The sequence below is a fragment of the Passer domesticus genome, chromosome 1 (assembly GCF_036417665.1).
Source record: "Passer domesticus isolate bPasDom1 chromosome 1, bPasDom1.hap1, whole genome shotgun sequence".
NCBI classification, from domain to species: domain Eukaryota; kingdom Metazoa; phylum Chordata; class Aves; order Passeriformes; family Passeridae; genus Passer; species Passer domesticus.
In genome coordinates this window covers 95,049,884-95,076,255 of record NC_087474.1, presented here as the reverse complement: position 1 = coordinate 95,076,255, position 26,372 = coordinate 95,049,884, and the positions used below count along the sequence as shown (strand labels likewise).

The 26,372-nt window shown below is 42.9% G+C and overlaps 2 long non-coding RNA genes across 2 annotated transcripts; one reads left to right on the top strand and one right to left on the bottom strand.

The window, feature by feature from the left end:
* Positions 1-6,940: 6,940 nt before the first annotated feature.
* Positions 6,941-10,402, bottom strand: LOC135288914 (uncharacterized). The gene is made up of 4 exons (XR_010351751.1): positions 10,330-10,402; positions 7,890-7,928; positions 7,320-7,481; positions 6,941-7,199 (listed from the first exon to the last, which is right to left on the bottom strand). It is a non-coding gene; the product is annotated as an uncharacterized LOC135288914 (long non-coding RNA).
* On the top strand, positions 10,358-21,355 carry LOC135288919 (uncharacterized). Its single transcript, XR_010351755.1, has 4 exons — positions 10,358-10,504; positions 10,939-11,106; positions 18,567-18,867; positions 20,021-21,355. It is a non-coding gene; the product is annotated as an uncharacterized LOC135288919 (long non-coding RNA).
* The last annotated feature ends 5,017 nt before the right edge of the window (positions 21,356-26,372 follow it).

Genomic DNA, 26,372 nt, shown 5'->3' with positions numbered 1-26,372 from the left:
AAGATGTTACGTGCAGTGGAAATTACTTTTTGCCTTGGAAATGTTTGTTCAGCCTTAACGGTATTCACCAATCCCACGTAACAAAGCAGGGAAAAAGAGCAAAGCTGAGTGAATCCAAGCAAGTTTTGCCTATAGGGTTTTTTTTCTCCCTCTTTTATTCGAAGCTGAATTTGATCCATTTTCTTTTATTTGCTGTAGAATAACAATGATCCTCTGCTCCCCCAACAGTAAACATTGCAGCCTGTGAACATCAGGGTTCAGCAAGCAAACTTTGAAAACCCCTTTGCAGGGTAAATGTCAGGCTGTTGTTCAATTAATTATTTTTTAAAAGTGAATTCACATGCAGCAGTGACCTTTAGCTGTGCTCCACACACACTGCTGCTTTTTATGATCTCATTTGGTGTTTCATGTCTTGGGCTAATGTGAGGGACTGGTGGTCTGCAGAGCAGCAGGAGAGATGCCTGCAGTGCTGGGGTGGGGGCAGAGATGCTTCCTTCACCCTGCTGGTTTGGGGAATGGGGAAGGGGATCAGCGAGAGCCCCAAACTTCAGAGGGAAATCTACTCTGAATCTATTGTCCCTCTCCACTTGAGACATGCTGGGAACAACCTGGTCTTCGTCAGAGTCACCTGGGCTTGGGGAGGGGGTGAAATGACTGATCCCACCTGGTATCTTGCCCCCTTCTCACTGGTGGTATCTTCTGTCACTAACAAATTATTCACAGTTGGGGCTCATGCACTGAAAGAGACAAAAAACTGATGGGGTTTGCAGTACTATAAATGAGGCTGGGCTGTCTTGACCTCTCCATCTGGCACAGTTTGTTGTCTCACCTGGTGTCACTTCAACATTCAAGTGAGAAAATAACAATTCCCCTTTGCAGGTGGACTGAGAATGGCTTTCTTGACAGGAGGCGTACATGTGCATCCCAAGGGAGCAAGCAACCAGCTGGGAGTGAGTGCTTTGGTTTTGCAAGTTTTCTCAGAAAGGTCTGGATTTGCCAGCCCTAAGAAAATGTACCCAGAAGCAATATAAACATTCATCTGAAAAAAAATCTGCTTGAATGAAATTAATGGGAAACACCAGTGATGGGGTCTAAAGTAATTCCAGAGAGGTTTAAGGCTCTTACCTGCTCTGCAAAAAAATAATCAATCATCCCCACCTTCCACTACAGCTGCTCTCCTGAACTCAAAGGCTTAAAGAAAATCATACCTCACTGGAAGCAGAATTTATTTTTAACTCCTGAAGTTACTTCAGCAGGCAATAATGTTAAAATCATTTTGATATTCTCTCCCAGAGGCATGGTAGATCAGCCATCATGAGAGAGAGAGAGAGAGAATGATGGCAGGAACCTGGATTGCCCTGTTACACAAGTGGGGACCTGCTGGAGCTCCAGACTTCTGCCATGCACTGGCTAGAGAGCCAGGAGATTTGTGTCTATTAAGTCCATTGGAATTTTACATAACTGACACCCTTACTTGGCTGTTTGGATTTCCCAGACTCTACCAGCTTCATATTTTGGTTCTCTTTTGCTATGAGGCAGAGATTTTTTTTTTTTTTGTCTAGGTACTACACTTTAGCAAATAGGGTTTATTGCTGTGGAAACCCTCTCTACCTTGTGTTTTCTGAAGCATTATTATGTTTTCTAAGACAAGCTCAAATGTGAGGTTCTATATCAAACAATTTCTGTTTTGTCTTCTCCTCTTTGCTCTCTATTATTTTTATTATGGACACTGTGCAAGCAAAAAACAGAGGAAGCACATCCAATGCATATATGCCCTTTGATAATATTTAGCCTTAGTGCTCAGCTGTTCCTTGCTTGTGGCATGTATATTCTGATATTCCTTAATCCACTTTAAAAACTCCAACCAGAATAGTGTAAATACTCAAAAATGTATTTGCTCTATTTCTTGCCATTTGCACTGAAGAGAAAAAGGAAAACAAAATACTTGTAAAAAAACCCAAAACTTGCAGAAAGAAAAGAGCTGTAAAAGCTCATCATCATCCTGTTGATGATGGGCAAGACGTATATATGCATATGTATATTCCACATACAGTAACTCTATTTGTGATTTTTGAATTATCCTAAGTATAAAATCATTCAATGTTCACTTAAAATTTAGTCTCTTTTAAGACTGCGGTAATAAAATTCAGATTCAGGTTTGCTGTTGTGTTTAATGAATGCTAAAAGGAAAATTTTTCCATTCATATTAGACTTGTGCCTAAATTTCTGTGTGATGGCTCAGGACTTGGGTTTACCCTGCTGTGAAGTGGAGACCTGTACACATTAGTGGCATGATCATAATTTTGGCTGCCAAGTTAGGTTCTCTTTAGTAAAACCACTGCTGGTTTTCTGGCAGGTGAATATCATGAGGTACCAGAGTTCAGCTGGGGTGGATGGGAGCTAAGGGCCTCAAAGCAGATGTCTGTGAGAAAACTTCCACCACATATGTGCAGTCCTTTCTGACTTACTGAGCCTGATGGCAGCATTCCTGCTTCCACTGCTTTTGTGGTCATACAGCATCATCAAGGGGTCAAAGTAACTGTTTTACCAGCTATTAAGGATGATAGTGGAAAAGGTTTGTGACCAATACTTCCTTTGAATATTATTTCATTGAAGAGCAGAGAAGATCCTTGCAGTAAGAGATACTTAGTATGCAGAGCATCAGTGCCTGGGTCCATTTCCTTTCATTAGCCTTCCTGGAAGCACTTTCTGTGACTAATGTGACCCTTTTATACAGAGTGGGGTCATGCAGTTTGTACCCCCTGGCAGCACCTGGTTCCTGAAGCAGTGCCGCAACAGCTGTTTCTAGCAGGATGAAGAGGGGCTGAGGTGGCAAAGCTGAAGGAATTGGGGCTCATCTCCCTGGGGGTCTGGCAAGAGGGGGGGAAAAAGTGGCTCATAGGTAACAACAGCAAGCTGACTAGCTTAGGGAAAATGTCCAGCTTATATTAATCTTTTTGGAAAGAGGACCCATTTCCTAGAAGGTGGTGCCAAGAGGAAGCCAAGCAGGGACGTCTCTGCTTCAAAGGGAAGATCTGGCTCCCCCCATGCCATCCCTGCATACGAGTTCCTCTGCATATCTGGCTGATGAAGTGTGCTAGCAAGAAAAAACAAACTCATATTGTTTGCCACAAATTTAACCTGGAGATCAATACAATAAATTACTTTGATTTTCTCTGCTCTCAATGCGACTTTCAGAACATACATTGCCCTCAGAAGACCATGCAGACCCTGAGCTACAGCTCCAATGCATCTTTTCCTGGTGCTTTTGTAGAGCCTCAAACACACAGCACAGTGTATCCTCAGCCTGAGTTTTCTACTGAATTGGACTGGATCTTGGTCTTCCTTCAGAAATGTCTTAAGGTAATTAATTTAAATGCATTTAGAGATGACCATTCTCCCTTTCTGCTTGTTGAAGCTGTCAGAAAAGCATGTCTCTGCTGTTGATACATAGGCTTGAAAGGCAAAGGTCTTGTCTCAGAGTTACTTCTCTTAGGTGCTACAGGTACCTGAAGTGCTGAAGTGCTGCCCTTTACAGATGTTTTTCAGTCAGTGCCAAGGTCAGGTCAGAACACATTTTAAAGTTAAAATTCAGCCTCATTAGTTGGTCACCAGGGTTGTGACTGTGCACAAAGATTAACTACTGATGTGCATACGGAAAAAAGTCTCTGGACAGATTAAAGCTCGTTGTAGAGCAAACAGTGAATGTCTAACACAGTGATTTCCTTGTCCTGTGATGTTTTTCTTAAAAACCATCTCCAACAAAGAGGGTCTGAGAATGCCCACTCAGTCTGGAAACAGGCAGGGGTATGGGTCTAGGTTACCCGTGCAGACTTGGAGAAGACAGACAAGAAGCCAGACATGACATCATGATAAACTGAATGTAACAAGGGTTTCCAGTGGTATTAATATTAGATGATAATGTTGGAGTGCAGCTGGTAATTAGACAGGACAGCTGCCAAGGCCAGTCATTAGCAATGTTGATCTACTCACTTGAAAACCAGAGAAAAGGTATTGCAGATGTTTCTCTGTCACTTTTGTTTTGGCTGTAATGGACACGATAGCTCATTGCAGGTAAAAAGTTCACCTTCCTGTGTAACAGTCTTGGATTGTTTGAGTTGCCACAGGATGTTCTTATTTCTTACTTGTTGTGTTTGGCCCGGAACTGTAAATCACAAACACCAGGCTGTGTAATTCTGACTTTTATTACGTTAATGTATTTTAAGAGCAGGAAATCTATAGACTCTTGGCTCAGTGCAGCAAAAGCATAGCATGGTGGGTACTCTGTGGTCAGGAATGTTCTCAGAAATATGCCTCTTGCTGAAAAGGTGACCTTAAGATAATCTTTGCTTGGCTTCTAGGCTGAGGAAGGAAGGACATCTCAACCTCCAAACACAGGTGTGAGGTGGAGGTGTGAGGGTTCTGGGTGGGGGAGGAATTTGTTCCCTATGTGTAAGAACAGAGGAAGGAAAGGGTGAAAAAAATAATGTTAACTTCAGTGATGAGACCAGCCTGTGGATGCAGAATTCTCTTTGCACAGGGTCATTGTAATACTCTTAATTGCATAACATCAGCAGGGCAGCTGAGACACCAGTGGAAGGCCCCTGATTCCCCTGGTGCTTTTTCTACTGAGCCCTGGCAGCACCTTAAGCTCTACCTGCAAACTCTTCAAGAAAAAAGAAAAAATCCCCAAAGTGCACACATTGGTATCTGCACTGAAGTGTTTCCTCAGTCTCTTTCTAGGCATTAAGCCATTTTAAATAAACCTCATGTGTTTTGGGAAGCCCCACTGAGTGTCCATTATGTCACAGCATGCAGAAGTGATGGGCATGTTGTCAGAGACTGGAAAAGGTGATCTGATTTGAGACATCTTGGGGGCTTGGAATGAGTGACAGGAGTGGGTCAGGTTTGCTCTGGTGAGGTGGTGGCCTGCCCCAGATCCCCAGCCCCAGTGTCGTTCAATCATGGCACGCTGGAGGCAGCCCCAGTGTCACCTACCTCAGTCCCCAAGAGGCTGAAAGACAAGAAATCCCTCCTGGGAAGAAGGCCCAGGATGGACCAAGGCTTTAAAAAGCAAGGCAAGCACATTGTTCTTTTACCCTGCCTTCATCTTGGAGTTTCACATCGCTGCAACCCAGGAGCTCATAGCTATGTGTCTGGTTTTTTATATATTTTCTGTCTTTCTGTTTTTCTCCCTTTCTTCTTTTAACTCTCTTCTCATGTTACATAGCATCAAATGCCTTTAAAGGTTTTCTGTGTTCAATGGACTAAGTCTACGCTGTGATAAATGACATTGCATTGTATTTACTTTTTTACCAATGTTCATTAATTTTCTATCATTTGTCCTATAGTTTGCCATTAAAAAACTTTTTAGTGTTTTTACCTCTTGATGATATTTGGTTGGAATATTCTCCTTTGCATCTACCCTGAGCAAAAGAACCTTGGTTTAGCCCTAGGTTTGAGTGATCAGCATGTAACACCTGTGCAGCAGAAAAATCCCTTACACTCAAGGCTGGCTACCACCAGAATCCATATTGCATGAGCAAGTGAACTCACTAATGACCATGATCTTCTCCCTGAGCATGTGATTTTCCACTCTGCTTTTGCACAGCTATTTTAATATGGGGAGAGGGAAATCAGAGAAACCAGATTGCTAAACACTTGGTCTGCTGGGCCAGAAGTGCTTTATGTATTTAGGGTGGCCTCTGGACCAGACTTTATGCTGCTGTTCCTGGAGAAAAAATCCTTGCCTGTGTGAACAGCCTAACCTGAGAGAGCCCTGCCAGTGGCTTTCAATGGGCTGTGTTATATCTGTGAAGTTGCCAGTGAATACAAATATTTGCAGGAGAGAGGTTCAACAAGCATCCATCTTTTCAGAGGCATAAAATGTTGATTGCTCCTTTATTTTACTGCTTCTGAATATCCTACCCTGAATGCACTGCTTTCCTTCAACTGTGAAAGTGTGCTGGAGAGTCTTGAACATAAGAGTCATGTTACAGCCCTTGATCCTTCTCATCCCTGAGTTCCCTGCCTGCTCAGGAATGCCTCAGGTAAGTAGTGCTGAGCTGCCGGGGCAATTATACCTCTGGGATACCTTTTAACCTTTCTTCTAGCTATCATGCACTGGGAGAATTACACTAAACCAGGTCATAATAGAAATGTTGTGAAATGGAACTCGAGATAAGAGAGATGTGCTTCAGTAAAAGTGAAAGTGGAGAGGGAGTGATGCAAGGGGGAGATTTGAACTGCATCTCCAGGTTCAGCCTCTGAAGAGGAGAGGCAGTGGAAGCTAATGCAGTGAAATGAGCTGTAACAAAGCCACACCAGGAGTTATTCAGCTGTTCACAAGAATTTTAGAAGAACTGTAATTGGGAAATGATGTGAATATCAAACAAAATGTCACTTGACTGGAAAGCTTGAAAAGAGAGGAAAATTAAAGAAAATGAAGAAAAAACCTGAATTACATGTCACCCTCTTAGACACACTCTGAAAGAGTTCCCTGCTCTCCACTCAGACCTTTTGACATGCTATTGTGTAGCATTGTGTATTTCTGTGTGGGGTGCTTCTCCTTGAAAGAAATTAAAATGATGGGAAAGCTGGCATGTCACGTTAAATAACATCACATGTTTTTCTATTGGGAAGGAAAAAAAAGGAAGAAGTACTATGCTGAGTTCCAAGAAAATAACTACTCAGGAAATGAGCGCAGCAACCAGCTCGGGTCCTGTTCCTGGAAAATAGCAGCCATGCCAGCATAGGGAAACTTGTATCCTGGCAGGGTTCAGATGTAGGCTTGAATTTCTTCTCCGTGCTGTTTGCTGGTGATCTGCAGACCAGATTGCCCACATCTCTCATCTCTCCCAGCTGCCCATAATGATTTTCAAGTTCTAATGTTACAGGGTTTTTTTTCCTAAAATTTGAAATATGTGTAAAAATATCAGGATTGTTGACCACCATTTCTGCTCTTGTTAACTAATATTCACTTTTTTCCTTCTAAATTCCCTGTCTGCCATTCTTCTCTGGGAGTAAGTTGTCTTAAAAGAACTTTGGCCCTTTCTTCTTCCTCCTCATTGTCCTTCACAGGCAGAGAGCACGGCTGGGTTGGGTCCTCTGGGTCCCTTGATGTTCTCCTCAGCACTTACAGAAGCACTATTGTTTGGATGACCTGCAGTTCTTTCCTCTTTAATTTAGTGTGTCTTTATCTGGAAACACCAAGAAATCACCTGCAGCTTGTAGAAACATAAGGACCCTGTGGGCCATTGTGCCCACTGCATGCCTGGAGGGAGAAAGAGGACTAGGACAATATTTGCTTTAAGCTTTACCTGAGTGAAAAAATCCTATTTTATCCTGAAAGGAGATGATGACAATGCTATGGAGACATTACTCATCAAGAAGACAAGAAGAGCCCTCTTATTTTGATTAAACAGAATTTCTCAGTGGCTTCATGGTGCTCCTTCTCATCGCTGATCTTCTGCAACCAGGAGCTTTAAAAAGAGGTTAATATGGGTTTTGCATGCTTTACTTGCTGGGGCTACATGGAGAAAAGAGAGGTGATCCACTGCAGTGAGACAGCTGTCTGATAACAGATACAGTATAATATTATGTACATAATATTATATACATTAAATGCATTAGTAACAGATACTACATTTTTAGTAGTGTTGTTATGCATCTGTCATGATTTGATAGGAAACCCTTCAGGCAAATATTCATAAGGGCCTGATGAAAGAGATATGCTGATTTCTATCTGCAAATTGTGGTGATTTTGATGGAAATTTCCCAAATTGTTTTTTAAAATAACGTTTCATATACAGTACCATAAGAAGAATCCTGCCTTGGAGCATCACAGGAAAACAACAAAATGCTAATCTTTTGTTGTGTATTTTCCTCACCTTCATGTCTTCACGATAGAGCTGGGAAACACTTGCCACCTTCAAAAGAAGGAAAAAATGTAAATTCACTCTTTTGCTGTGAATATCAGAAAATGAGGTCTGATTTTAGGTTTCTAGTCGATAACTTCTTATTCTGTCTTTGAATGTGTATTTTGGTTTTTTGAAATTTGGGTTTTCTGGATGCTTTTTTGTCTGGTGCTGTTTCTAGTCAGTGAAACATCATTTCTAAGGGCAACCCCTTCCCCATCAGGCTGCATTGGGAAGAGTTACAATAAAATACATGTGTAAGCACAGGTCCACAAGCAAGTGAGTGATTGTATAGCCTTGAGGCAAGGCTGGAAGAGCCTTGGTTGAGCCTGAGCAGTAGTTACCATCTGACATGTCAGAGGGTGGCTGAGCAGGGCTCCCTGTGCTCCCCCATGTGCTCCTCAGGAACAGAGAGAGGGTGGAGAGGTGACAGGAGGTGATTGAGCTGTCATCACTGTGGGCACTCTACTCCCAAAGAGAGACGCCCTGTCAAATGGTGCTGAAGAACCATTTTCAGGTTCTCTGAACCTTTTAAACTATAAATTCAGATTTAAAAGGCCCAGAAGCATAATTTATTTGGGGAAGCTGTTACTGCAAAAAGAAAGCCATAGGGCAGCTCAGCACTAAGAGCCAGCCTCATGCAACCTCTCAGCAGATGATTTTGGTATCTGCATGTTTCTCCCTGCCTTCTTTCCCATTCAGAAATATACATGAAGCAATGAAGATGATTTGTGACCTATTCTTATTCCTGCTACAGAGAGTAAGTGTTGTTTTCAAGTCTGAGCAGGAGCAGGTCTTGTATCTCTCTCAGCTGTACAGCTCAATTGTTTTTCTCCCTTCACTTAAGGATCTCACAGAGGCACACCTCAGGTGTACTTGTGCTTTTATCTTTGCTCTCTGTTATTAACGGGTCTAATAGCTAACATTCTTTTGGATGAGACCTTATTAATCAAAGTCTGCTCTAGCAAAGGTCTAATGGTATTTTAAAGCTTTTCTTCCAAGGGCAGAGATTTGCCTGTGAATCGTTAACCAAAGGTTCCCCCGGGGTTCTCTAGTGTGTGGTCAGGCACTGCCCCTTCCCCTTGCAGGGGTGGCTGCTTTTCGGTGGGTCTGAGATGCAAAGGGCAAAATCAAACTAAAATATTAGCTCCCTGTTTAAGTTAAATAACAGTGCTGCTGCTATTCTGAATTTGGTAGCATTCCCTGAAATAATTTCCTGGGAAAGAGTTTGGGAGACTTTACTTTCCGACTCACAAAAATATGAGCTGTTCTTGCTGCTTTGGAGTGACTGAACGGAGGAGGTTTGCACACTGTGGTGTGCTTTTGATTTCCTTTTTTACTTTATTCCTGCATTTTTTTTCCCATTTTAAAAAACATTATAAAACACTATTAATTCACTTGAAAAGCACTGCGGTTTCTTTTTCTCTGTTATGCTATACAAAATCATACCATCAAATATTACCCTTCTGTGGGACTCTTTTCTAGCTGGCTGCATGGCAATGCAATTGAGGGCTTGGCAAATACCAGCAAGTAACTCTTGATGTTACCACAATGTTCTGAAAAGCTTGTATCAGGACAAAGTGGTTTTCAGCTATGTTTAACTGCAATGCAAAGTGAAAAAGAAATATTGGAGTGTGACCAAACAGTTTCTGATGGTTTTGTTCTTGTGCATATATGCTGAGGGGAGAAACTGTTCAGTTTTCAGTGTTACTGTAATGGCTCCCTCTAGTAATGCATTGGGTGTTATTACAAATGGAATGGCAGCACTTGCACTTGTGAATTGAAGCTTTGCACAGCCCTGGCAGCAAATTCAGCTACTTCATATTCCTGTTGAAAAGCCCGATATGGTGGTGGGGGAGCCCAGGTCAGCAGATTTCACCTGGAGAGGAGGGCAATAAGCCAGTTTTTGGGGAAAGCAGGGGAAGTGGTCTGTGCTCTGGGGGTGGTGGGGAGCAGCAAGGGACCGGTGGCGAAGGCAGCAGGCTGCCTTTTGTCACCTGGGTGGCTTCACTCAGCTGCTACTTTGGAGAAGGAGACCTAAAAATAGAGAGTGAAAAGGTGGATCTTTTAGCAGCTTGTTTCCCATCTTCTGCAGTGGGACACTTAGAAGGAGAGAAATGGGCCTGTAGTAATCTTATGGTGACTCCTCCTGCCCCCTGCTGTCTGGCAATCCAAAAAGCTGCCACTTCCCAGACCGGTGCAGCTGGACACCACTCAGCATTACACCAGGCATCTTGCTGTAGGAGACAAAGACCTGCCTTTGAATGCCCATAGAAAGACACTGAAAATAGCTGGAAGCATCCCAGGACAAGCAGATGAAGTGAATGTGCAGACATGGGGTAATATTATAAGAGGATTGACCGCATTTATCCAAGGTATGAAAAGCGCTATTATTCCCAAACAAAGAGGTAACCTGAGGAAACTGCAGCTGTCAAGGAGGAGCAAATCAAATGGGTTCTCCTCTTCTTTATGCCATGGCAAAATGTGCCAGGGGCTTTGTGAGCAAATAGAAGACAGGGCCCTGAGGCAAACAGCTAACAGTTTAAGGCTAGACCAAACAGCATGTGTTTGCAGGTAGCAATCTGCAGGTTAGGGAAAGGGGAGAGGAGATTAGAGAGGAGATAATCTACAGTCCCTAAGGGGTAGCACACAGGCTAGCCAGATCAGATGGTTCAGCTATCACAATAAATCTGTTTGCTGTCTATCTGGATTACTGTGTGCATTTTTGGGATGGGTACTGCCTTCGCTTCTGGAGCACTCTGACCCTCTAACACCCCTGCTTTACAATGTGCTTGGAGGTGGGGCAGCACGGCCTGCTTCTCTCAGCTTCCTGATGAGAAAATCCCTCACACTCTGACCCTGAGGAAGCCTGGAGCAGTGCTGAAAATGTTAAACCCTGAGTATCTGATCTAGATATGCTTCCTATCACCTTATTTTTGGAGTAATATTTGCACATTTAAAAATTATTTTTGACTGCAATGTTTGCTCTTGTAGCTGAGACCAATCTGGTGTTTTTTGCTAGGCTCTCAAGTCACCCTTGGAGCTGGGCCATTCAGGCAGATCACAGGTAGAACAATGTTGCCTGTGTTCAGCTAACCTGGTGTAATGATACAAGCTCTAACCTGTAATGCAGTGCAATATCCTGCAGCCGAGAGATTTTTATGCCGGTGAAGTTAAATCAATAAACTTGGTAAGTTAGTCTGGTACAGATATTTTTAATTGCACTCCCTATGGGCAGCCTCACAGTTCCAATGCCTAATCAGAACTGCAAACTATTCAGAGGAGTTTTCTTTGCAAATAGGGTTATGAGTAATCAATAGCTCAGTGTATGTGTGCGTGCACAAATACTCATTTAGTAATTCTGGCCTGTGAACGCATTCATTAACCTGACTGCCTGATGCTACCCCAGCCTCCCTCCCCTCTTCACAGACAGGAAAAAGGAATGCATTCATTGATTACACTGCTTTAATTTATTTGCTTAGTTCTAATCTCTGCACAAGATAAGACTGCTGAGAATTGTCAAATTGCATGCTTTGGAGAATTGAAAAGGCCATTTCCTCTCTATTTCCTACATCATATGATAATGCAAGATCCATGGTAGTATTTTTGCTCTCTATGCAAAACATAGGTTAGTGGATATAGCTTTAAGAGTCACTGTTTTTTGCTAGTATGTCCCATCACTTATACATAGAGAAATGAAATAAATAGTTAATACAAATGGAATACAACTGGACTTTGAGTCTAAAACAAGCAGAATTACCTACCTATCAGCTCTTGTCTTTGGGAAAGGCTGGTCCTGATTAAATAAAAACAGACTGGTCCTGTTTGATGTATGTCATTTTGATGTTGAAGTTTTATTTAATTACAGTTGTTTTAATTCTGTCTCCTGTGAGTTATTGCTGTATTCCTCCCCCCAAGCTCCTTAGTCTAGTGTTGCCTGTCAATGACAGATTGCTCTCTGCTTGATGTGCCTGTTGCTTACTCGTGAGAGTAGGAGAAGCTGTGCAGCAAAACTGCCCTTCAGTGGGTGTTGGAGGTGGTCCTTGTTGTCAATTCTGCAGGAACTGTTGGTAAAGCAGCTGCTGGCTCTCACGTGAAGCAGGTTTTGTTTTCATTTCAGCAGTGGGAAAGGGAGACAGCGCTGTCAGTGCTGCAGGTGCAGAGCTGTGGGCGAGTGTAGATCTAATATCTTGTGGGCTAGTGTGCTGGAGTGTGGCAGGATGCCCTCTCCAGGAGCCATGGCACTGACAGGCCAGCCAAAGGCTTACACTGCCTAGGATAAATTACAGGGAAAGAGACAAATTGCAGGAGGGAAAGAGAAATGAGAGCAAAGAGAAGGAGATGAAGTGATGGGAATGTGCAGATAGAGAGAGGAAGGAGCAGCAGCAAAGGCAGCTAGCGGGGAAGAAGGAGTAACCTTCCACAACCTCAATACTCTCAACAACATAGAGTGCCCCAGGGCCCCAGCCTTGGCACCCACATGGCTCCAGGCACCTGGAGATGGAAGTGTGGAGGCAGCGCTGTGCTCTGTCCTTCCTTGGAGGATGATTTGGCATTCATTTCACTCTGGGGAGCATTGTGTTTTGGCTGGAGAGCTTCCCCCTTCCACCCTGCCTGCACCAAGGAACAGCTACAAATTGTCCATGGGGGCACTGATGTTGTGCCTCAGCTTATTCCTGCAAAACCTTTTCCTGACTTGGCCATGAGTAGGCCCTCTTCCTAACCTTCCATGATGCTGGGGTATTCCTAAAACCCAAGAAGTTCTAGTCTGGGTCAGGGGGAAAGGAAGGGGGTTTTAGTGCATGGTGGAGTCATAACAGTGTCCCACAACTTGCTTTTTTCTTCTTATTGTGGGTGCCTTGTTTTTTCCCACATGGATCTGAAATGCAGTTGTGTTTCCTCTCTGGAAATGATGAGGGCTGGCTGTTTCTGAAGGGGCACAACAGTGCTGCACATTGTGCTGGTGAGACCTGGGAGCCTTTAATCAGGTTGAGTCCTTCTGGAGAGTTATTGGGAGGCCCTGCTTAACCTCACAACCCAGGGAAGAGACTTTCTGCACTGAACTGGTGAGGAAAATGGTGAGGAAGCTGAATATCCATAGGACCTCTTGCCTTATTCCCCAGGCCATGAACTGCACAGGGCTCAGACAATACGGGGCTTCATTTCTGGCTGACTTCAGTGCTCAGATAAGAGTACCTGCAAGCAGAGAAGTGCTACACTACTGTGACATGGGAGATTTATTTGTCAAAATGTCCTGGGTATTTTTCATCAACTCTAAAGTCACGTCAACAGCCCTAAAGTTCTTTTTGGGTTTTAGGTCTTTTTTTCCCTAAGTGGGGGTAAAATAAAAATCAAAGCAGAAATTATGTCTCCCTGCCAACACTTGCTGTAGTCAGCCCAGGTGCATGATTTTGAGTGTACTGATGGCTATGGTATGTGACAACCCCTCATAGCCTCAGAATGGCTGCGTGCTCTGGGAAAACACAGCTTCCTCCTGAAGGCCATCAGAAAGGAAAGGGGAAAGAGAGGGGAAGTGTTGCAAACACCATTTACATATCTGGGAGATGAGCTCATCCTCTTCTGGGAAAATAAGAATTGAGAGGATCCATGAAAAAAGAATAAATTCAATTAGTCTTTTCTGAAAGGTAAAGAAAGCACTGCTTGCCTCTGGTAATGGGCTTAGGGGAGGAGGAAGCTGCATTGCTAATGTGCTGCAAGCCTGTAAACATCTCTCTGGTTTGTAAATGCCCTTTGTTTCTTTAAAGCAAAACCTGCAAAATTCCCATATTTCTGAGTTTCTAGCCTCTTGACCAAGGTGTGTGACTTCTGCTCATCAATTTCCCCTGCCAGCTGAATTACAGATACTCCCTACATTTTACAACACCCACCACCCACCACCTCTAGACACTTACCTAAGGAAGGAAATTGTTTAGTCTATGAAGTAGCTCCTCTATTTCCTTCTAATTGCAGTAACTCTGTGTTGGACAGATGGCCAGGTCTCTGCATCATGTCAAGGAAGTTCTGCTTATTTGTCTGTGCACCAAACTTTATTACAGCTCTTCCAGACACATTTATTTTAAGTTAACTTCGACCACTCTGGTGCTGCATCAGAATAAGGCACATCTTCACAGCAGCACCTCCTGCTTACTCGCTCTGTCTGTAAAAACCTTCCTGCTGCTCCTCAAGCAGACTTTGCTTGATGTTTTACTCCCATCTAGTGCTTTTTATTAAAACTGCTGGTGCTGTGTTTCTGACACGGGACTAGTCTGAGCTGATCAAACATCACCTTATTTCTAACCTAGGTGTTCATCAAATTTCTTTCCATCTGGCTATGAAAATCCACAGCTCTTTGATCCTCCCTGGTGTAGTGGAGGAACAGGAAGGGGGCACATCCCTGCAGACTTTAGCTTCTGTAAAAGTCCTTTGTGTCTTTCATTTACAAGACACTTCTTTCATGATTGGTTTCTTGTCAGAGGAATCTTGACACTTATGCTTGTTGGAAGCAGGTTTTTAAATACATTCTTGTTCATATTGATGGGAATGGGAAGGTTGTTATACGAAATATGGGTGATGTATTTCAGTGGTCCATATTGGGACCAGTGTCATTTAATATCTTCATTAATGACACAGGCAAAGGGATCAAGTGCACCCTCAACAAATTTGCAGATCACACTAAGCTGAGTGGCGCAGCTGTCACACCTGAAGGATGGGATGCCATCCAGAGGGACCTAGATAGGCACAAGAAGTGGGCCCATGGGACTCTCAGGAGGTTTAACAAGACCAAGCTCAAGGTGCTGTACCTGGATCAGGGAAATGCCCAGTACCAGCACAGGCTGGGGATTGAACAGATGGAGAGCAGTGCTGCCCAGGAGGATTTGGGGGTGCTGGTGGGTGAGAGGCCATCAGTGTGCACTCAGCCCAGAAAGCCAGACATGTTCTGGGCTGCATCCAAAGCAGCGTGGCCTGCAGGTGAGGGAGGTAACAGATATCCCACATGCCTGCAACCCTACAGGCAGCAGGAGAGCCCTGGGCTGAATGAGCTTCTGGTCCCAGAGGAAGCTGGTCTGTCTGTCTGTCTGTGCATTCAGTGTGAGACTTATATAAATGAAAACCACTGAACTCTTCTAGGGAGTAACTGATGTCCAAAGATGGGTCACCCTCTTCAGGTTGGTGTGTCAGGGTAGAACTGCCACGTGGGAGGGAGTGAGCATCCAGGGCAGCAAGGAGCTGGCATGGTCCCAGTTGTGTGTTATTTGTGTGCTGTTAGCTCCTTACTGTAACTGTGGTTTGCTCTTGGTACAATGATTAACATGTTAATGAAAACAACATCAGAAGAGGTGCTCATGAGGTGGGGAAGCTGGCAATAAAGCCAGTCCCCTCACGTGGAGGGTGCTGTGTTTTGAAGCAAAGCAGCTTCATGTGGATTAGCACTGACCTGGTGGGGATCCTGCACAAATCCCATCTTGGCTGAGCTGCCCAAGTACTGACATCCTTCCAGCCTGGATTCCTCTCTACTCTGCTCTCTCCCACTGTTTTTTTTTTCCTTCCCTATTGGGGCTTCATGGATTAGGCTGAACATGGAGTAACCTGGTGTCTCCACATGTCTCTGATGCTCCACTTGTGGCTTCTGAAAAGTCTGCTGGTCTCCTTGGTGCTGAACTTTCAGTCACGCTGAAAATAAATGGTTCCTTATTTTGCACCCATTGCTGAACTAGGCTGAGAGGTTTTGCTTTTCCTACTGAATTTCTACAGTTGTTGCTTACTTTCTGTCCCTTGTGCTGCTTATATCACCATTTTTTCCAGCTTGGATTGATCCAACCTCTGTTTTTTGCTTAGCTAGCAGTTGTTTTTTGCTGAGTGCTTTTTCCCCATCTGGCACCCTCAAAGACCCCTTCTGCTAGCAAAACCTCAAGCTCACTTCCACCTTTAGGGCTGCCACTGCACTGGCCCTAAATTTTCTCCTCATCTTTCTTTTTCCTTCTCCACATTCCCATTGCATTTGCCTGCCAGCAGGATGCACTCTGCTCTGTTTTCATGCCCCTATTCTTCCAATGAATATCTAGACAAAGCTGGTTTGCTTTCTACATAGGATGATGTGGTCTACTCTCTCTTTTTTTTTTTTTTAACCTTTCCTTTCCTCTCTTCATGGTCAGTTAAGCCACATCAATGAAACTTCAACTCTGTTCCATCTAGGAGCAGAGACCATATTGCTATAAAGCTCTGTGTTTACTTAGCATAGCAAAGATGATTTTTGTAAGTAGATGGTGAGACTGCAGAATAAGAATACTTCCAACAGCAAAAAATGCACAAAGGCAGGAAAATTATTCAGGAATGTTTATCGGCAGATAAATATCAAATACAATGCACTGATTAATATTCCAATGGGATGAACTTTGATAAACTGGCATGCCATTCTGTAGGTTTTATTTTTAACAGATGGGAGAGAAAAACAACATTTGGTCTAGAGCCTCTGTCTGTCTGAGTGAGGTTTTGCTCATTTTGGGGGCTGCAGCTATTCTAAACATGGCAACTTGATTTAATTATCTGACTGGGATCCTGCTTTGTCAGTGTTTTTTTGTTATTGTTGCTTTGTTGATTTTTTTCTTGTTGATTTTTTTTTTTTTTTTTTTTTTTTTTTTTTGCCTAAATGCACTTTCACAAAACTGACAGTACCCAGAGCTCCCAGACTTCTCTGGCCAAGTTTCTGTCTGAAATGTGCAAACAGAATAGCTGATGAAATAATACACATGTCCATGCTGGAAACCTCTCTCTTCCCTTTTTTAGGGAAAATTGAATATCTATTGATTCATCGTTTCTGCCAGATGGGGAGCACAGCAGTAATTCCTTTGTGTTTTTGAAAGCAGCATCTTTCACAGAGTTTGCTTCAGTTGACAAGTTATTTTCCCTCTGATTTGAATCTGTCTTTTAATGTGTTCTGTTGTGGTATTGACTACACGAACAGACAAGCTCTGATTATAGCCCTTGCGTGGCTGCCAAGGTCCTGCAATGAGCAGAGAGCTGATTTAGTCTGTTCCCCTTGAAAGCTCAAGACTTCCTAAGGATGGAATAAAAAGCTCTAGGTCCATTAAGCAGAGAAGCTGATTGTGATGCCTAGGAGAGATGCAAAGGCAGTCAGGCTAGACAACAATACTCTGTCCTTTGAGCATATTTAAGTGTGGCACCATAAAAGGGCTCGTGCCAAGTCCATCTGAAATGTTTGAGGATGCTCTTATTGAAATAGTCTGTTGTCCTAAATAGGAGTTCCAATTACAGCACAAATCCAGCATTATGGGTCTTCTTTTTTGTGCATGTTGTGCTGAGCTAAGCTTATGGGGGAGAAGATGGCGGAAATAACATGGGCTTACTAATTTTTACTGTATTAATGATGCAACATCAAGTTGCAATATTGAAACAAAGGAATGATTTTGGGAATCTGTCTGGCCAGTTCTCCCAAACCTTGTGTGACACGTGTCCCTGAGTGTCCCGGTCCTTTCTGTTGGCTGGTTTCAGTCTCATTTGAAATGGACATCAAAGTCCCCAGATAGCAAAGTCCTGTTAATGGCCTGGGACCAACCAATGAAAAAAAAAAATCAAGACAGTTTCAGCAGTGTCTCAGTGTGTGATTGCTGGCCAACAGGTGCTTTCAAATTGGCTGCCACTGATGTTTCACTTTGTCAGTGTTATCAAAGGCAAATGAGAGCAGGTAGAAGCAGTTACTGCTCCTAGAAGAAGAAGAAACTTTATGGGATATGTCACAAACCCATAGGAAAGAAAGTTTGATGATTTCTGCTGTTCACAGATCAGCTAGGATACTTTCGTGAAAATTCTGAATTGTTACATTCATTTGTTTTTTAGTTTTCTGCTTAATTTATTTAAGGTTTAAAGTTGTTGGAAAAGTCAAGCAAAGAAGAATTTTTGTCCAGGGTTTTTTCCCTCTGCATGTTCTAGATAGCCCCCTTCTCCTCTGAAGTGTTCCCAATAAAGAAACCAAGACAACAGGTTGCTGGCTGAAGAGCAGATTTTCTGCAGGGACTGGAGCCATGTGTGTGAACAGTGAGAGCTACAACAGTGCTGAGCCTGGGGAGAAGGTCACAGCAGCCCCACTACCATATATTGCTCATTTAGTATCTTCAGACACAGCCATCCTGCCTACACTGCAGTTTTTCAATGCACTTGAAAACTATCGTTGCATATATTTGCATATATTTACGCATGTATGCAAGCATATGCCTTGTTTTCTGAACATGGGGGCATTTATTGCCTGGACTCATATGCTTGATGGCAAAAGCATCTGAAATCCAGTGCCAACATCTGGCTGGTACCAGGAGCACCAGGTACTCACTGCCAAGTGTGGGAAGTGCCCCCTTAGCTCCAGCACAAAACGCTTTCTGTTCACAGCAGCTTCGTGCAGGCAGGGAGGTCATGCATCTTCCAATTCTTTTCTGCTTATCCACACTCTGGGTGACTTTTTAAAAACCCAGGGATCTCCTCCTAACTGCACAAATGAGGTTGGGAAGAATGCTTTGGGCTCTAACACAACCTCCTGGCAGTTAGGTCAGAGAAATACAATATAACTGTAACTTGGCCCTTTGTATGCACAGTAATTTGACTTTAATTAAAATATCATGTTCTGTTATTTTTTTGCCACAGACGGCTGCTTCAGTATGTGCCCAAGAGAAGAGCAGAAGAAACTAATGAGAATGAGCAGGACTCTGTAGTGAAAGCACTTTCTGTCTGAAGAACCCTGGCTTTGCTTGCTGAAGAAGGCTGTAAATGCATAATGAATGAGGCAGGATGCTGCAGAAAGACATAAAATGGTCTCAGAGGAGATGCTTGACGCCTTTGTGGAGAAATAGGTTCTACAGCTTGCTCAGCCACAAACTTTGTCTCTCTCCCATAAACTGAAAATTTGACCACAAAGTGCATGATTCTCATTTTCTTTATGTCCAAGGTAAGACATATACAGGGGTTTTGGAGTTTTTTTAAGAAGAAGTAACTGCAGAGGCGGTTGGTGGGGCCTTTGTCTGGATGCTGAGCTACAAGAAATCTCAGTACTCTGGAAAATGGGGGTCTCAACCTTGTTATTTAAAATTTGCAGGTGCTGTTGTTAGGCCTATACTTAAGTTTTCCCATCTCTTAGTCTTTTGTTGGTAAACTGAGGAAAGTAATTCTTAGATATCCTAAACCAACTGCAGGAATTCTTCGTATTTGTGGAGTACAAGATGCTGCAGTGAGAATAATTGGAAGGAAAGTGTAATATTTTTTCTGAGGCAGGATTTAGATGGTGTAAAGTAAATAAGGATAAGGGATGTGCATTATAGTAGCAGAGCAGAAATAAACAAAAATATTTAGTCACTCACTGAGGAAGACAGGGGCTTTGTATAAAAATATCATCTACAATCACGTAATTAGAAATTGTATTTTAATTCAAAGCTGAAGTAAGAAAGCTGTGTGGGTGGTTTTAGCTTTTATATTTCTTAGTCACCGAGTTTCTGCTTTAATAGGTAGCTCTTCAGATGTAGTTGTGTTAGTAATGGCATGGTAATAACTTCCATAATGCAGTCTTTACATTGCATTAAAAGCACACATCTTACTTTATGCAGCTCAGTAAACAAAATAATCCACTTCTCTTGCTGACACTCCATCCTTCCTACATCCATCTCTCTGTCACTCCTGTGCTCTCTGGGACAGGACACATGGGCCAGTGCCATGGATTTCCTGCAGGTTTATCCAACTGGCACTTGAGCCTCCCCTCGCTGCCTTTGGATCTGCACGGCCCCTCACAACAAATGTCAGCTGACAGTTTCAGAGCTGATGCTCCAGTTGCCAGCCCCGCTCTCTCCCCAGCTTCTGAAGCCTCCATGGCATCCAAGGGTTGCACTGGCATGTCTTTTCTGAGCTTGACATCTATCAAGTCAGTACTGAGTACTGGCACTGCTTATTTATTTTATTTTTGCTTTGCATCAAGTGCTCCTGAATTCTCCCATTTAATCCCACTTTATTGGAGTTTGTGTTTGTTTTGTGTAATTTTCTTGGCATGCATTGCCTTTGTCCAGCTGTGGTTTGTTACAATGATATATGATTTCTCTTTATTTCCCTTGCAGGGAATAAGGGGTGGTGAGGAAACAATGCTGGCTACTCACCACCACCCCACTACTGTACTTTTCAAGGCCATGGAGTTGTGTGCACCTGCAGAAGGGAGTGGTGTTAAATGCAGGAAAGCTGAAGCCAGGATATGTTTTACAGCATGGCACTTAAAATGCAAGATCATAAGAAATGTTTGCATTTTAAAATGTTTTATCTTATGTTTAAAGGACAGTGTTTCTGGCAGGGGAAAAAATATATAAGGGCATTAAATTGCTTTCTTTGCAGGCAATTAAACAATGAAGCCAGTATGAGGCATTTAAATAATTGTAACAGATGTTTATTGCCTAGTGCTGTTTACTGCATCCTATTATTCCCTTTACATACAGGAGAGAAGAACACATGACAAACTATACCATAAAAGAAATTCTTTACTGCTTTGTGAGCAATGTGGCTGTTTCTCTGACTTCTTAATTGAATCACCTTGGGAACGAGTTGGTAATAAATAGTATTTGGAGAGCAGGCAAGTGACTAACTGCCTGAAGCAGCAGCAGCAACTGGTGTGCAAAGACCTGGGGCTGGTGGTAAATACCTCTGAGTAAACAAACTGCAGTGGGATTGCTCCAAGAGTGATGCTTGGCTCACTCTCCTTAAGGATTTCAGTGCCTCCCAAGGCTGTGTGTTTTCTGGAGACTCTCTTTGCCTGAAATAATTTTCTGTGCTCCATTGAGAGAGGAAATATAAGATTCTAGGTCCTTGGATGGACTTTGATAGGACATTTGTAATCCCATGTTACTACAAACCTGCTGTGTGGCTTTATTTCCTGCAGCCCATCCCAATGAAGTAGGGAAACATTTCAGTCTGCCCAAGATGATTTCTCACACCCAGTGTAGGGGTGGATGTCCCCAGCCAGGCCAAAGGAGCACAGAGCCCCACTGCTTGTGATGACCTCTGGCCTCTGGGGGATGACTAGGAAATGATGAAGGACAAGTCTGTGTGTGTTGCTTCCCCCAGATACTCTCCAAAGATTTATTTTGCAGAGACAGATATGTTTGCTATGTGTTTAATAATGTATTAATTCAACCAAGTAACGAATCTGTGTATTTATCAGTGGTTTTTTTCATCCATTCTTCTACTGAAGAATGTCCTGCAGACATTCAGTGTTCAGAACACTCTCTGTAAGGCTGTAGGATAGTACAAGCTCTAGATAAACTCATAAGCTTCCTCAGCTAGCAAAAAAAAGGCTCTACCTTCTCAAAACAAAGAAAAAAATCTTCATCAACTCCCCTCCCAATCCCAAACCCCCAAAGTCCTGTGACATTTTAACTCTTGCCTAGTACTCCTCCTGTTATCTTATCCCTGGCTCTGACTAAAATTTGAAGAGTTTTTCATTGAATATTTCTTTTCAGCTTTCTGGCTCAGTTCAGCCAAGGATGTTTTGTGGCTTCAGATCAAATTTGGCAAAATTTGAGAATTTTCAAGAGTCTAAAAACATTTATATTTGTTTTTTTTTCAGGAAAATTTCAATGTTTTTAGCTTACATAATATTTGGACACCAAGTTTTGATGCTATAAATCATGAAAGAAAGAAAACCTCTATTTGCCCAGTGCCCTTTGGAGGGAGGAAAGTGGTGCCAATGGTTTCTTACTAAATTTTTCCTTACTTTTTTCTCTCTCCACCATGTTTAATTGCCATTTTGACTCTAACATCCCTTTTAGACCTTGCTCATTTCCCATTGTCTACAGCTCCATTTTATGCTAAAACTTACTATATATGTTGCCTTTTATGTGTGTTGGATCCTGTGCCTTGTTCTCTTCCTTACCCCTAGAATGAGTGTCCTCCAGCCCCAGGTCTTCACTTTAACTGGCCTTTGGTGAGTTGTTTATAGCTGTGGGATCTCCAGTCTGTGTCCCTTGTGTCATCACCCCATGCCAGCACTCCTCTATAGCCCCTCTAGTGTGTGCCTCTCTCAAGGCCTCTGTCCCCTCCAGTGAATCTTCACCTTAGGGTGGTGCATATCTCGTCCTTTATAGAAAACCTGCTTGTTGCTGTGATCTATCTAAAATTACTCTTGTATCATGCCAAGTTAAACAGAATAAAGCAAATTATCATCAGAAAAGCTGCCATTCCAGAAGAGCTGAGCTTTGGTGATGTTTCTGAATTGCTCTGGTCTGCTGGTACCTGCCCTTTCCTGTACAGCCTTTCATCCTCCGGCTACACCGTGACCTTCACAGGGCCTGCAGCACAGACACGGCTGGCTGCAGTGCGGGGAGGGCAAGGAGCAGGGGGAGCAGAGGAGAACCAGCCCCAGCTGCAGGATGTGGATCAGTGCCTCTGCTTCTCAGGGTAATCAGGAGCTTTCATGAAAAGTCCTGTCAGCTTGTCAGAAACCCTTCAGCGGGTTTTGATCTACAGCTTGTCCTGGCAATGTGAGGGGGTAGCAGATGATAGCTGACCTGGGAGTTCTTAAAGTTTCTTTCCTCTCTCTCTCTTTTGATTATTGAAAGAAGGCTTCACTGGAAAAGCTGAATCACTTCCCAGATGTCTGTAGAAAGACCATATTATTTTCTCAAAGCTAACGAAATCCCAGTGTAATATCTCAGCTCTGATTTGGGGTCACTCCTGGGTGAGGCACTGGGCTTCCTTTTGAAACAGAAACTACCCCACAAGAATTGGAATGACAGAAAAAGGACTGATGGAGATTGACAGAACAATTTAGCAAGGAATCATCTATTTGAGGATGAGGACAAGCTGAAAGGCCTCCATTTGGATGTTGCTTACACCTACCTGTGCAGCTCTGAAGGGGATTCTCTTCATTGAAGAGTCTTGCCCATAGCTTCTTTGGATACATGAAGCAAGAGCCCTACCTGCCTCTGTATCTCTGAATCATCCCCACAAACAACATGACATCTCAGGGAGAGGTGAGTGGTGTGTGCAGGTGCCAGCTGTGCTGAAATCAGAGCAAACATTCATGCAGTGGTGGAACCTGGAGTCCTGTTCAGAGCAATTAGGTGAGCCCTGGTCTCGACTTGTCTGACAAAGCTCAGTGGTGGCAGCTGGGGACCAAAGGGTGAAAGAGCCACCTTAACCCCTGGCTTTCTCATCTTCACCTTTGCTATAACTTGCTAAAACCAGCCTTCTGTCATTTCTCTCCTAAGTGAGACTCGTAGCAACAACCTTTTGGTATGTTAGAAAGCAATAATCAAATCAGTCTGCCTTCCCGCTGAGGCAGAACAAATCCATGGCTGTGTTCCCAGCTGTAAACAAAGGTAAACAGATGTGGGACTGTGGTCATCTCCTTCCCAGCAGGAGGGATTATCAGGAAAACTCCATAAATAATGAAAATGTAAATGGGGCATAAAATTCATTTTTAGATGAAACTGGAAGCCCTTTGTACACCCCCTATCCAGTTTAGCTAGAGAACAATCCCTGGCTTACCTTATAAAATTAATTTTCGTCTTGGTGAATATTTTAAAACTTTAAATTCTCAAGAATTCCCCTGTCATATTTGAGTGTTTGTTTTCCTCTTGTTTTGTTTGCTGTCTACTTAAAATGAAGAGGTTTTCTTACCAGTGATTACCTTTTTCCCTTTCCTTTTAAATTTTTTTTCCTATTTAGTATGCTTCTTACTCTGCCAGATTTCTCAGCTGCACACTATCCCCTTTCCCAGATTGTATCCCAACCTTTTAGGCACCAACTCATGCTTGTATTTGTGTTTTCACAAGCAGTATCAGAGTAGCAGCCAAGAGGGAAATAGAAAATAATATAAATTTGAGGCCAATACAGCTGCATTCTCAGTTCATGTCTCATCACTGGACATAGAAAATGGTGTGTGTTATTTATGATTTCCTATGTACATTGTTATGATCATTGCCATTTGCAGGTTATTTTAGAGACTGAACCTCTCTTCAGGGAAAAAAAAAGAACCAACAAAGCAGCACAACCCACCCTCCTGCTTTATCTTCAGTCCTGACACAAAATCTGTTGTGGTAGATTTGATATTGAAATAATGACAGCCTTGAAAGCAAGGAGGGGCTGTGGGGCGGCTGAAGTGCTGCTGGGTGCCAAAAGCCTCTCTGCAGAGTGTCTCCAGAGCCTCTCTGTAGACTGTGGGTCCCCTCTGGAATTAGGTGATTTGGGAGCTAACTGGGTTTCCCTCATCTGCACAAATACACTGCCTCTTGTTTGGGATGGGGAGACTGCCTGAGCTCCTATTCCTGAGCTTTAGGTGAAAATCATGTCAGACTGGGGGTGTTTCTGCCACGTGTCAACATAGCAGAAGATTGTGGTTTTTATTTTTCTTTACTGAAAGTGGTATCAGGGGACTCCTGATGACTGAAGGCAGATCCCAGAAGACCTCAGGGTAGCCTTCAGGAGGAACCTCTGCTAGAAGCCAAGCACTGGGCAAGAAGTTAATGTGCTTTAAAAACAAGCCCTTGAAAAGCATTTAGGCTGCATTCAGTGTTGTCATAGCATGATGTCTTAGCTTTTTGTGAAAGGAGAAAATACAATTGCACAGAAAAGCTTGGTAAAGGCACCTTGACCCAAGGCTGCTGTTGTGAGCTTATTGAAATTTGCTGGGGAATGATGAAATAACAGCAAAAAGTCCACCTCATCATATGGCTCTTTTTAAAATTAAGACTTAGAGTGAGGTTTTCTCTTTCCCATGAGCCATGTGGGTTTCCACTTGCTTGGAAGGTCAGCAGTGGGCTTGCTGTGACACCTTGCTGCTCCCAGGTGTCACTCCCATGGACACAGGCGGCTCCCTCCCTGAGCCACCAGCACAGCAGGCATCACAGGAATCCACAGCCACGGTTTGTGGCTGCCTGGAGGTGCATCCTCCTTGCCATGGCCACAGGTCTGTGCTTACACAGTGCTCTGCAGTGACCACAAATGACATTTCTGGTCATCAGTCTGCCCCCAGCTCCAGTAGTTAGAACCTATCATAATCCACAAGATGAGAAGCATTACTGCCACATTTCTACTGCAGCATAATGGATTATAACAATCCTATCCCTTAGGAAATAGTCTCAGATTTATTTTCTTTCAAAACGGACAGAAAAGTAGAAAATTGTGACTATTTCTGCAGAATACAAATTAAAGAAAAAGCAGCTTGGAAATACCCATGAGTTTTGACAATATCAAGTTGTTCAATTTTGTTCCTTTTTGGTCATGTCCAAATACTAAATGACAAAATGTTTTATAAAATGGGTATGCACAATTTTAAAATATGACAGCAGTCAGAATGTAGCCCAGTAATCTGATTAATCCAAATTATATATTAAAATATTACTGAAAAAAAACGGTGGCACTTGAAACTACACTCCAGCCCCCATCCAAGCTCCAAGCTTCTTCTTTCTCAAACTTATTTGAAGGTAATGTTCCTGTGAAAATATCTTCATTAAAAAAAAATAAATTAAGAAATATTTTTTAAGAACATTTTTTTAAGAAATCTTGTCTGGTTTGCTTAGTACACTGTATAGTGTATTTTACATTTCATCTTTACAAAAACTGGTAAGGATGCTGCCTCTGTAGGAGGTGCTCCCTCTCATGAGTGAGTAGGGAAACTTTTTCTTTGGAATGGGGAGAAAATAAAAACCAGTTTGATCCAGGCCAAAATGACAAAGTCCTATTTTACTCCTAATGAACTGAACACTGTTGATTGCAGCTTGGAACAAAAGAAGTGCTCTTTCAAATAATTTAATTTTGTTTCTATTCTGAGCATCCCTTGGCAAAAACAAGACAAATGCAGCAAATGCTGGGTTTAGACACATCTTGCAGGTTGTTGTGGGTTATGATTGCCTCTTCATGCATATAACTGAATGTGAAATCACCTCTTGTGCTGCTCAAAGCACTTGGAGAACCCCTCCTGAGTTTAACCTCATCTTTCATGGGAGATCATTTGCATCCCCAAGTCCCTGGAGACTCTCTTAGTAAACACCATGGATCAGACAGTATCCTGGGATGGAGAAACGCCATCTCTCCAGCTAATGATTTCCAGTGTCTGTAAAGCAGTTTAATGTTTATTGGAACAAAGTCTGGAACATAAGGGTTTCTCCTCTGAGCCGAGTGCCCTCACCAGATGACAACTGATCTGGCTCATTGAATGTTTTAGTCTTTGTGGAAATTTTATCAATTCCAGCAGGAGGAGAAAATGAAGTAAATTTACCCCTTAATGCCCAGAGCTGTGCTGGTAATGCTGCTCTCTTGAAAAGCTCTAGTCCAGGTCCCCTCTTCTACTCTGGCAGACTTGAAGCCAGGTTTGGGGTTATGCAGTTACTGGATTTCACTTTTTTGGATTCATAGGGGCACTATGGCAGGGACAAAAAGGACTCCCTGATATTTTTAAGGGAGAAGCAGGAGATTTAAAAT